The sequence below is a fragment of the Triturus cristatus genome, chromosome 6 (genome assembly GCF_964204655.1).
Source record: "Triturus cristatus chromosome 6, aTriCri1.1, whole genome shotgun sequence".
Lineage (NCBI taxonomy): Eukaryota > Metazoa > Chordata > Amphibia > Caudata > Salamandridae > Triturus > Triturus cristatus.
Genome location: NC_140589.1, coordinates 1,604,801,210 through 1,604,809,504, shown reverse-complemented (window position 1 = coordinate 1,604,809,504; position 8,295 = coordinate 1,604,801,210). Strand labels below are relative to the sequence as shown.

Genomic DNA, 8,295 nt, shown 5'->3' with positions numbered 1-8,295 from the left:
CATAACAACTGACTTGTCTTTTGGTTCACTATTGGCACTGCGTTTTGATTTAATGCTTCTAAATTCATATTGTAGAACTATCACTTTAAACAGATACTTCTGAATGCACTGATATCTGCTATACTAAGGTGAAATGGTTCTGCATTTTAATGAAATATAATTTTTGAATTTTGAAGCAGGACAACCTAGTTACTTCCTTTCCTTAACCTCAATTGACCTTTACAAGCTTGGTTTATTTAACATCTTTTTAATGTTCATGCTGAGTCAAGTGAACAGCAGCCCAGTTCTACTGTTGATCAAGGGGCCGCGTGTAAAGTTCAGGAGGACCACATGCGGCCCCCTGGCCGTACTTTGAGTATCCCTGGTCTAACAGCTCAAATCCTACAAGGAAAGGTAAAGAGTTCAGATTTAAAGTCCATTAAGGGTGAGTCCATTTGCATAAAACAAAAGAAATAAAGGAAAGGAAAAATAAAAAATGGTTCGGCAAAGAAGGTTTCAGTCCATTAGTTATCGACTATTGCATCAGTAAAGCAGTCCAAAAGTAAGAGAAGAGTTCTTAGTAATCATAAAAAAAATCGATCAGCATAGCATCCTCTCAATAGAGAAAAAGGAGGAGTATGGTGTTGCCCCTCCTTTGCCATTTCTTCTTTTAAAAAGTCTCTAGCAAATTTCAGTGATGTAGCATCACCACCATCGAGAGACTGGCATATGCTCCGATTCACATAATGTCACCTAGAACACTCGCAGCAGTGAGATGCCAATCCCTGCTGGTTTGAAAGATTTGAAAGTCCACATAGGCGTAATATCAGTGAAAAATAAATACAATGTATCCATCTATTGCAACAGCTGCAATCCTGTTCCCATGGGAATATTTCACTGTACAAAATGAAGAAACATTTAGTAAAAATGTATACATGTACAGAACAAATAAAGCATCATTTCAATGTAAATGGTCCATTGTATTAGGTCAGGGGAGAGGTCAGTGTTAGAGAAAAAGCATGTTTGAAAAATACTTTAAGTTACCATCACACATTTTAAATGAAATAAACTCTAAATCAATATCAAATATGATGCAATAAATCATTCCAAATAGGGAATATGTAGAACTTTCACCAGAGATTATTACATGGAAATAGCTAACTCTAGACATACCGTACTACCACTATTTTTCTCAACATTCATATAACTGTAACATTTTCTATGTTCATACTACAGAATTTGTCACTTTTCATATACTATAGGATATCTAATATTATCATGCAAAATTTCAAGATCGTACATAGTTTCTACACATTTTTGCACAAACTTTTCTAAATGGTGCGAAGCAAAAAGCATTAGAAACACTAGGCCACATTATTAACAGCTCAAGTTCATCCGTAAACGTTAATAAACAACATGTTCATTAGAAACGTCTATTAGTAATATGTATTAGTATTGCTTTGTATGTATGTTTTCTTCATATTGCATTTCTAAAGCACGTTTTTAAGGTGCTTCTACTACACTTGTGTCTGTTTCATGTGTCACTGTGTCTAACATGTGCAAAGTATGGTTTCAACTTTTCGTGTCTTTAATCAGTAAATTTGTTGTGCATTATAAAATTGTGCCCCCCCCCACTGACGACGAATTAAGCCATCACCTTATCTACCACAACAGATCTTGTCACAGATTATGGTTGTGTTGTCTTTAACCATTTTCGTCTACTGTCTTCTAAAGATTTTATTTAATTATAGTATTTACATTGTTCATCCTCCTTTTCAGGATCAGTTCTTGTTCTTTTCACCCCACAATTTTTATTCTGTCTGTATCTGCAAAATTTGATTGACAATATCATCAGCATTATGCACAAAGAGATCGCCACTAAAGGTCTCCAGATGGAAATCACTAATTGTCAAGAATGCCCACATCTGTAGTGTGTTAATGCCTAAAAGTTTGTTTTAAAACAGTAATATGTATCCTCAATGGAGAAAATGGTGTCCCTTTTCAAACTTCTTACCCACATTCTGCTGCGGAGATTGCTACAAGGTAATCATGAATATTCCAATATGGCAGTCGTAACTAAATAGAATATCACTGAGCAGTCTAGTTATTCTTGTTAGTATTCTTGTTTTGCCATTGTACTCACTATGTGTTCTTAAGAAAAATTACCTGCTTTTAAAATCACTCACCTACCTCTGTGGGCGCCGTTTTTCTCCCCGGTCCACTACAGCTTGTGCTGATTGTGTGGAGGGAGGCTCTAAACGCGACCTGCTCACACGTAGCCCTCACTTCCGATCGCACATTAGGAGAAGCCATCTTGGACACGAAGACGGTCTAGTCTCCGGACTGGCCTGCTGACACTTCACTACTTAGCAGGGGATGGCGCCGACACGCAGCGGAATTGCTGCATTATAAGTATTGTGGCGAGCTGCAGAACACGCGCTCTGGGCGCTCTGGGCACTGTGGGAACTCGCACTAACCTTACTACAAACTACCTTCCATAGCGCACTTTAGGCGTCGCAGGCTTGAATTATTACTATTCTTTGCTGCATTTAAAAAAATTGTATATACTGTTGGTTTTTAGAAAAATTAACTGCTTTTAAAACCCCTCACCTACCTCTGGGGAGCGCCGTTTTTTCATCCCATTGTTAGCCTTCTTACCGATAACGATGGGTGCATGGTAATTAACAGTACGACATGTAAAGGTTTATTGTTAAACATTTCCTTACAGTAAAAAGGCTAGAAAAGCCATTTTCACTTTAGTAGGGTTGGCTATTTCAGAGAAAAGAACTGGGATACAATAATACATTTTACTATTGCGATCTATGCTTAAGAAACAACTAGAGTTCACTGTTGGATTTTTTTTAATATTTATTACAAACGTAGATTCACTAGTAAATTCGGATTTGTAATAAATATTTTAGAACAAGTACTTTTTAAAAGAAGCCTGTATCCTGCAAAAAGCCTCCAGTGCTTCCAACTGTCATCCAGGAGCTGAATAGCCCCTTTAATGATGTGTGAATGTGCTCGCAGAGCTGAGACAAAGGTCTTAGGTGTAGGAAGATATTTGGTTTCTCTGATAGGCTGGCCATCTGGACTGTGACCAGGAACTTAATGAACTTAACGGTTAGCTACAACTGTCACAGGCAGATGTGGCAAACAACTGGACCTGCCCCCTTCCTTTGTCACCCTACCCAGTCAGGCACCAAGACAAGTGGAAGAGAAACTGCGGCGCGAACTGGCTTTGAGTTACCACAGTGAAGGTTTTGCTCATCTCCCTGGCCTGCCTCTAAGTTATGCCTGTCTGCTATGTGTTATAGCTACTTTTGTGACTTTGAGAGTTCACCCTGACAAGGATTATAGTTACCATCTGAGGTGGGTACTCACTCCCTCAACTAATTCCTCAATTTCTTATAATGACCAATAATCCAGGTAGGGAAGGTGATCCTACCAGGTGTCTGGAGCCCTGGCCTAGTAAGTCTGAGCTCCCAGGTGAAAACCTTGCTTCATCTTCCGCTCTCTCAGAGGATTTGGGAAGCTGTTCAGCCAGCAGGAGCCCCATATTCCTTCTTGGTCTAACACCACCCCTCAGCGGGATCTGCTTGGTACCTGGGCCTTCACGGAGGTCCCGTCTCTGCTCCACACTCTGGAGGAAAATTAAAGTCCTCCGCAGTCTGCAGCCACAAAGCCCTTGAAAGAGACTGTCCCCCCAGTCCATTGGCTAAGGGTGCCCTGGGCCAGTGCCTTTCACCTTCCTGGTGCCCGAGCTTGGGGAGCTAAGGAGGGTTATGCCCACAGCCAACCTCCCTGCCTGCTTTGGCCTGCCTGGGAAGCTGTTTTCTCTTGGCTAGTATGCACTCACGAAGAGAGAGCTTACAGAACCTGGGGGGAGACAAAAGTCAGAGTGAGCTGCGCCAGCCAGCCCTGCGATCAACTTGTCGGCCAGCCACTGACCAGTCATCTAGTCAATCAGCCACTGACAGGTTAGCTGGTCGGACAGCCCACCGATCAGATGCCTTGGGCCCAGCTGGCAACCAGAGTGCCTAAATGGCAGTCAACAATGAGGCCAGCATTCAGGTGAAGCCTTCCTACAGCCACCCACCGGTTTCTTTTCTGCAGGCATATCCACTGGTGCCTGTTCCAGCCAACTGGTCATCCTGCTGACCTGTGAGGAATTATGCCCCCATCCCAGCACCCAGAAGTGCAGGGCAAGAGGGAGAGACCCCCCAGTGCCATGCAGCACGTGGGGAGGAGACCTCACACGGACCTGCAGCCCATCCCTCCCGCAGGCCTGGTGGCATAGGCTCAACAGGGAGGCATGGACACCCACAGACCGAGACAAAAATTTGGCTCAGAAGATGAATTTTAATAGATCACAGCGAGACAACTGCTCTGCTACTTACAGAACTCTGACCCCCAAATCAGGTTGTCTACAAATGATTTAGCACCAGGTGTCCTACAAACATGTGGGGCACTAAAGACAATGGAAATGGCCTCCTTCCATCGTGAACCCGTCCCCAAGCAAGCGGCACCACCCTGACCCAGAGGCCAGAAATGCCAGGCCAACAGAGGCTCTATAGCAGTGCGGTATCATTATGGTTTGGGTGGGTGATTCTGACTGTGAGGCTGAAGTCAAAATGCCACAATTGGTACCATTGCCGCATTGGCTCCCCCACCAAGCACATACACTAAATGTCTGAACGTGAGGCTCCTCTCGTACTTTGCAGGATTACTATTTCAACAACACATCATCAGTAGGGTAAAACTCTCCTGTCTCAAGACCGTCTAAAAACAGATGACGTTCAATATTAGTGCTTGGACATTCCAACACTTGCTAATTCTGCGTCACAGTGAGAGAGAGGAGACCTCTAAGGATCAAAAAGCAACTTCGCTGTGAAAGCATGGTCTCTACAGCCAGCTATCCCTATGGTAATTTTTCAGACACCTACTGCTTGAAATGCAAAATGTTAGAAGGATCTTGAGGCCCTGCTTTTATGGTCAGTATTCATATTGAAAATCAAGATTAAGCAAGCCTTTGCCCTTTTGCTTTGTGGGAGGTTTCTGTCCTCCCTGAGCTCATTTGAGGTCATCTGCGTAATCGTTTGAGAGATGTACAACTCCAGTCAAACTCCCTACCTGCCACTGTGCCCCGAGAGGGTTTCACCTGCCAACTGCTTGGAGCCAGAAACAAGAGCCCCTCGTGTCTCCCTCCAACGCCTCACTGGGTACGTGAAAAACAGTAAGAGTAGCAGTACTTCACTGGCAGCCCAGAGCCTCCCACTTATCCTACACCTCTCATGCCTCTTCACAGACTAGAGTCAAGCTCAGTAGGGCCTTCTTTTCCCGCTGACTCTACCAAGCTTAGTTCCTTGGCTGTGTAGTTAACATAAACTGTACCATAGCTCTTTTTATTGTCGGATTCCATAAATGATGTAACTTGCAGTTTTATTTAATGATCTCTCGCCATTATGAGATTATGTAAAGCTTTTAATTAACTTATACAATAAAAATTACTTACTTACTTGGCTGTGGGTTTGCTAGATAGTAGGTAGGGACAGTAGGAATCTCGTTCATCCATTCATACCGTCACTAATTTGATAACAAGACATTTGATACTCTTGTACCATCGTGCAGTGGCTCATTCTGTGTCATTACTACTGCCCGTCTTCGTCAAATCGTTCTTGCTTCCAACAATACAAAGAGTGTCCAGGAGTGCAACTACACTTCAAGTTGCCCTCACAGAAACATGAATTACACTTCAGATAGACAGTACACTCTCCAGTACTTCTCTTTTACTGAGGGTAATTATTTCCTCATTATTGCTTAGTACGGACGGTGAACATGGTAAAAAAAAATATGATTTAATTTGCTGTTATTCGTTGTGTTATTGGAGCTGTGTATAAAGTTCACAAAATCAGTAAGGAGGTTATGATTTGGGGAAAAAAATCAGTACCTCCTTTCGCCATCTTAAAGGGTTTTTTATCCAAGAAGTACCCCATCTGGCATTGTCATTGTTAGAGTCGTTATTTCTTGCTATTGTGGTCAATATCATATTAGATACACTGTTTGGTCTATTTCTATAGACTTCTCCTCAAAGAGATTAGTGTTATCGAGATAATTACCAGTGGGAGCACTTGGAGGTAAAGGCCACTATGACTGACAAAAGGTTTAAAGAATCATAGTTATTCCCACCATTAACCTGAGCTTCAATTAATGTACTTTAAACAACAAAAGAGTGTGTAAACAGAAAGAACAGAAAATTACCATTAGCAAAATTATGCATACATACACATATATACATACATATACGAGTATATATACACATACATGCATATGTGAATTCTGAAGTGCTGCCGAAAAATCAATCAGATATATGCGTAGAACCCTCACTCACCGACCTAGTCGGTGACATGCTTCATCATAGGGTTCCACCAGGGGTGCCGACTGCACCTCTGGTGTGCTTCGACGCTTTCGTTACAGCGGAGCGCAGATACCAGACAGACGAAATTCTCGTGTGTGATAAGTGAAAAAATGTGAAGTTAAAAAATGCCAGACATTCGCCCAAAAACAATTTTAATGATGACGAATCAGGCACTAGATAAAAACAGTGTAGGATGACTAATACTGATAATTATTGGTCAGATACATCCTATTAAGTATGTATTCAATTGGTCCAATGAATGTATCCACTGGGCAGGAATCACATCTCATCAACACCTGCATTGGGCCTTTGCAATGCTTTGTTTTAATTAAACAGTTAGATTCCCCTGATCCAGAACAATTCTAAGTCTTCTGGTAGGTGCCATCCAAAGCAAAACGTCAAACTAAAAGGGAGATTGGGAGAGGCGATCGACACAGCTGGGGTGAGCCACACGAAGGGCCCAGTTCACATCCAGAGTTTCCGCCACCCTGAAGGGTGACGTTTCATCCTGACACAGAAAGTGCCTTGCCCCACTTCTCACCCCGCCCATCCGACCCAGCCCTTAGAGCCAATCTTTACCCCGAAGTTACAGATCTGACTTGCTGACTTCCCTTAATGACATTGTTCCAACATGAAAGAGGATGTTCACCATGGAGACCTGCTACGGATAAGGGTATGGCTGTACGTGAGATTGTTGCCCAAAGTCTTCTGTGCCCGTTTAAGATTGCACATGGGGTCTGCCCCGAGACAGCCTTCTGCCCTCCTGGGGAGATGTGCAAAAGTCTCCCAGCAAAGGATACAACAGAAGCCCGTGTGGGGGAGAGGTTTTACGTAACTCTGGCAGGAAGCCACACAGGTGTTATCCCAAAAGATGAGATTCAATGGAGAAGAGGGGGCAAACTAATTGTCAAACCATTTTTCCAGTAGTGTGTAGCCCCATGGTAGCCACACCTCTGGGTTGGGCTGGGGATCTCAACACACCGAGAGAGGGGTCTGCCATCTTGAGAGTGGGCAAATTAGAGCACTCAGGGATAGCTAGATGTCACACTTCCCATCAAGTTGTGATCAGGTAGAAGAGAACCAGGCACCTCCTTGACTAGTGATTGTGACCTCCCCTGAGGGCATTTTCTGGACAGAAAATGGGCACCCGTGGCACCCAAAACTCAGATCTCATTGAACTGGAGAGAAGCATTGAAAAATTACTGCCCAGCTTCACCAAGGACTTGTTGAAGAGAGGCTGCGCCAATGTGGACTCCATCTGCTGTACCTGGCAGATAACAAAGGAAAGGGGACTGTGCCTGCTGTGTCCGACTAGTGGAGAAGTTGACTCATAAGCCCAGCTAAAGTAAGAGACTCCAAGGGTCAGGTGGCTGACCTCCTGTTCGCAGCACAGGGCCACAACAGCTAAAGAACCCTGCTGGGGCAAGTTGGTAGCCCTAGATTCCCAGATCGCCGCTCCTCGCCACCATGCAACCCAAGGGACTAAGACCAGATATTCAAAAGTTGCCCCTGTGTCTGCTGGACCAAGACTGATTACTAAGGAGTAGCGCCAAGAATACTCCTGTTGACTGCACAGCATTCTCAGCATCCTTGAGCATCTTCAATATCCTGTTTCCCTTGCATCAGGACCACTCCATGGAAGTAAATGGCAAGGAGCCACTGACGTTGGGACAGGACTGGAGACTGCTTTCTTGTCAAGGCAGTTGTTTCGGGGGACCTTGCTATCCCCCTGACTGGCTCCCTGACGGAGTTGGTTGCCTAAAGTAACTCCAAGTAACCGCACTGATACTTACCAACGTTTTTCCTGAAAAAGTTTCTAAGAGTCAAATTTGTTAGATTTGCCAACGTTTTTTCATGGTTAGGTAAAAAGTGCTGATTTAATATACCATGTAGATTTT

General features: G+C 43.6%; 1 pseudogene; it reads right to left on the bottom strand.

Moving 5' to 3' along the window:
* Positions 1-4,316: 4,316 nt before the first annotated feature.
* Positions 4,317-7,026, bottom strand: LOC146821706 (28S ribosomal RNA; annotated as a pseudogene).
* Between the last annotated feature and the right edge of the window lie 1,269 nt (positions 7,027-8,295).